At 52.2% G+C, this 4,623-nt stretch overlaps 1 pseudogene; it reads left to right on the top strand.

Annotated features, from left to right (window-relative positions):
- Window positions 1–866: 866 nt before the first annotated feature.
- Window positions 867–3,527, top strand: LOC109319270 (annotated as a pseudogene).
- The last annotated feature ends 1,096 nt before the right edge of the window (window positions 3,528–4,623 follow it).

The raw sequence follows: 4,623 nt of genomic DNA, 5'->3' as shown, positions 1-4,623 counted from the left end.
ACAGTCACAGAACTATGACATGACTGGAATAACAGAGACTTGGTGGGATAGCTCGCGTGACTGGAGCACTGTCGTGGATGGGTATAAGTTGTTCAGGAAGGACAGGCAGAGGAGAAGAGGAGGAGGAGTTGCATTGTATGTAAAAGACCCATATGATCGCTCAGAGCTCCAGTATGAAACTGGAGATAGGCCTGTTGAAAGTCTCTGGGTTAGGGTCAGAGTGAGGAGCAACAAGGGTGTTATGGTGGCTGGCTGCTATAGACCATCAGATCAGGAGGATGAGGTGGATGAGGCTTTCTTCAAACAGCTAGCAGAAATTTCCTGCTCACCGGCCCTGGTTCTCATGGGAGATTTCAATCATCCTGACATCTGCTGAGAGGGGAATACAGCAGGGTGCAGGCAATCCAGAAAGGTTTTGGAGAACTGGGGACAACCTCCGGGTGCAAGTGCTACAGCAGCCAACTAGGGGCCATGTTCTTCTTGACCTGTTGCTCACAAACAGGGAAGAATTGGTGGAGAATGTAGTGGTGGATGGCAACTTGGGCAGCAGTGACTATGAGATGATAGAGTTCAGGATCCTGAGGAAAGGAAAGATGGAGAGCAGTAGAGTAAGGACCCTCGACTTCAATTCACTCGGGGAACTCATGGGCAGGATCCCCTGGGAAGCCAGACTGAAGGGGAGAGGTGTCCAGGAGAACTGGCTGTACTTCAAAGCAGCCTTACTGAGGGTGCAGGAACAAACCATCCTGATGCACAGGAAGACTAGAAAGTATGGCAGAAGACCAGCTTGGGTTAGTAGGAAACTTGGACAAATAACTGGGGAAGAATATAAGAGCATTGCTCAGGTATGCAGGGATGACGTCAGGAAGGCCAAAGCACAATTGGAGCTGCAGCTAGCAAGGAATAAAAAGGATAACAAGAAGGGTTTATACAAGTATGTCGGTAGCAAGAGGAGGATCAGAAAGTGTGGGTCCCTTACTGAATGGGGGAGGCAAACTTGTGACCGAGAACACAGAAAAGGCTGAAGTGCTTAATACCTTTTTTGCCTCAGTCTTCACAGGCAAGGTCAGCTCCCAAACTACTGCACCAGGGAGCACAGTTTGGAGAGGAGCTGAGCAGCCCTCAGTGGTGAAAGAACAGTTAAGGGACTACTTAGAAAAGCTGAATGTGTACAAGTCCATGGGGCCAGATGGGAGGCACCCAAGGATGCTGAGGTATCTGGGTGATGTGGTTACAGAGCCATTGGCCATTGTCTTTGAAAACTCACGGTCAGCAGGAGTGGTCCCGGATGATTGGAAAAGGGCAAATATAGTGCCCATATTTAAGAAATGAAGAAGGAAGATCCAGGGAACTAAAGACCAGTCAGCCTCACCTCCTGGAAAAATCATGAAGCAGATCCTCAAGGAATCCATTTCTAAGCACTTGGAGGAGAAGCAGGTGATTAGGAATAGTCAGCATGGACTCACCAGGAGCAAGTCATGCCTGAGCAACCTGACTACCTTCTATGACGAGTTGACTGGCTCTGTGGATGCAGGGAGACCAGTGGATGTGGTGTACCTTGACTTTAACAAGGCTTTTGATACAGTATCCCACAGCATTCTCACAGGCAAGCTAAGGAAGTATGAGCTGGATAAAAGGTGGATAGCAAACTGGCTAGAGCAGGAGTTGTCAACCAGGGGTACACATACCCCTAGGGGTACTTAGGCTGTAGGGTGTACACACAAGTGGGGATGGAGCGTACCCTGGAGCGCAGCCATGGCATCTCCCCCCGCACGTTCCCATACTTTGCTTCTTAGCTGGGGGAGGACTGGAAGGGGTGCATCGGGCACTGCTGGCTCCATGCAGTAGACCACAGCGTCTCCCTACCCCCAACCTCAGCTCGCTCTCTGTGCCCCCTCCCAGGAGCAGGGCCAGGGGGGGCAAGGGCAGTGGTTCCCCTTTGCAGGGCTGCACATGCACTGCTGGGAGGGATGGATGGGGGCCTCGCATGCAGTGGCCACCACTGCCACCGTCACGCCCTGCACCAATGCTGTTGCCATGCCCTGTGTCTCTGTCTCATGGCCTTTTACACATGCAGTTCCATGGGCTGGTGACAGGCAGCATGCAATTGGCCAGGCATGAGACCCATCACCAGCCCACGGAGCTGCACATACGACTGGATGTGAGAAAGAGGTGTGGGGCACAGAAACGGCTGTGGTGTGGGATGGTGATAGTGGCAGTGGCGGCTGCTGCATGTGAGCCACCCCCAGCCAGCCAGCCGGGTGGTGCATGTGCAGGCCTGCAGAGGAGCACTGCTGCCCTTGCACCCCTGTCCCTGCTCCTGGGAGAGGGCACAGAGAGCAAGCTGAGGTGGTTGACAGGGTGGTCTACCAGCCTGTGGAGCTGCATGTGCGATCGGCTGTGAGAAACACCACAGCCATTCCCAAGCTACTGAGGGTGGTGATGGTGATAGCGGCAGCCATTGCATGTGAGCCCCCACCCCGTCTGCCCATTTGGGCGGCACATGTGGAGCCCACAGAGGGGCACCGCTGCCCTCATCCCCCTGGCAGTGCTCCTGGGAGCGGGCACAGAGACTCACTCCTCCCCGCTTCTTGATTTGGCCCTGTCCACCCTTGCAGTCTGTGTCTGCATCTTTGTGTGTGTGTGTCTGTTCCCTGCCCGTCCAGTGGCATCAGGCACATGGCACTGTGTAGCTCTTGGGGCAGCAGGGTGCAGAGTTCAGCCTGCAGCAGCTGCCTCCACACCCTCTTCTGGGGTGCATGCAGTGATGGGAGCTGCCCCCCCTCCCCATGTCCCCCGGATGAACCGCTTTCACTGCTTCATCCCACACTCCACCCCGTCTGCAGCATCTACCCCTGCCCCAGGCCCACTTTCTCCCTCACCACGTGGTCCTCAATGTACTTCTCCCCCTCCCCCATCCCTTAAAAACAAGAGAAAAATATAAAGGGGTAAATGAGCTGAAACTTTGAGGCAGAAGAGATACACTTGTTTAAAAAAGGTTGAAAACTCCTGGGCTAGAGCATCAGACTCAGAGAGTAGTAATCAATGGCTCAATGTCTAGTTGGCAGCCAGTATCAAGTGGAGTGCCCCAGGGGTCGGTCCTAGGGCCGGTTTTGTTCAATGTCTTCATCAACAACATGGAAAATGGCATAGAGCGTGCCCTCAGCAAGTTTGCAGATGACACCAAGCTGCGGGGAGTAGTAGATACTCTGAAGGGTAGGGCTAGGATTCAGAGTGACTTAGACAAATTGGAGGATTGGGCCATAAGAAATGTCATGAGGTTCAACAAGGCCAAGTGCAAAGTCTTGCACTTAGGATGGAACAATCCCATGCACCGGTACAGGTTTGGGGCTGACTGGCTAGGTAGCAGCTCTGGAGAAAAGGACCTGAGGGTTACAGTGGACAATAATCTGAATATGAGCCAGCAGTGTGCTCTTGTTGCCAAGAAGGCTAACGGCATACTGGGATGCACTGGGAGGTGTGCTGCCAGTAGGTCAAGGGAAGTGATTCTTCCCCTCTACTCAGCATTGGTGAGCCCACATCTGGAGTACTGTGTTTGTTTTTGGGCCTCCCACTGCAGAAGGGATGTGGACAAATTGGAGAGAGTCCAGCAGAGGGCAATGACAATGTTTTGGGGGCTGGGGCACATGACTTATGAGGAAAGACTGAGGGAACTGGGCTTATTTAGTCTACAGAAAAGGAGACTGAGAGGGGACTTAATAGTAGCCTTCAACTAGATGAAGTGAGGTTCAAAAGAGGCTGGAGCTAGACTGTTCTCTGAAGATGACAGAACAAGGATCAACATGAATGATGTGTGCCCCTGGCAGCTGGTGGGGGCACAAAGGCAGTGAGAGCGCAGTGGTGGCCACAGTAAGTCGGAGCTCCTGCAGATGCTGCCGGCACTGTCAGCAGCAGGAGTTGGGGGCGGGGGGTGGCAAGTGCCGACCAGGAGTCAGCAGCCACCCATAGATCCTGCCAGCAGCAGTGTCAGCAGCACCTTTGTGCAGGGGGTGTGCTGCCACACTAAAGGGGTGCATCTACACCTGCATGCACCCGCTACACGTTGCCCCTGAGGAGCATTGGTCTCAAGTTGCAGCAAGGGAAGTTTAGGTTAGATATTAGGAAGAATTTTCTCACTAGGAAGGTAGTAAAACACTGGAACAGGTTATCCAGAGAGGTGGTGGAAGCTCCATCTTTGGGGGTTTTCAAAACCTGGCTAGACGAAGCTTTGGTTGGGATGATTTAGTTGGGGATGGTCTTGCTTTGAGCATGGGGGTGGACCAAATGACCTTCTGAGGTGTCTTCCAACCCTAACTTTTTATGATTCTATGAAATATACGTTGACTTAAGGAATGGAAAACATCTTTCCCTTGGTTGGTCATATAAGCATGCCCTATTCTTCATGTTATTGTGTTTTCCATTGATGTTGCTAATTTGGAATTTGCAGTCTATCCCAGATGCCCATTGTTTCTCAGTTTGTTTCAGTCTTTAAAATGCAGCTACCAATTCATAGCTTCATAGTTTCATAGTTTCTAGGGTCGGAAAGGACCTGAGCAGATCATCAAGTCCAAACCCCTGCCATCGGCAGGAAAAAGTACTGAGGTCAAACGACCCCAGCAAGGT

The sequence above is a fragment of the Crocodylus porosus genome, unplaced genomic scaffold, assembly GCF_001723895.1.
Source record: "Crocodylus porosus isolate Cpor-Errol unplaced genomic scaffold, CroPor_comp1, whole genome shotgun sequence".
Taxonomy (NCBI): domain Eukaryota; kingdom Metazoa; phylum Chordata; order Crocodylia; family Crocodylidae; genus Crocodylus; species Crocodylus porosus.
The sequence above is the reverse complement of the archived record's forward strand: the minus strand, read 5'-3'. Positions and strand labels throughout refer to the sequence as shown.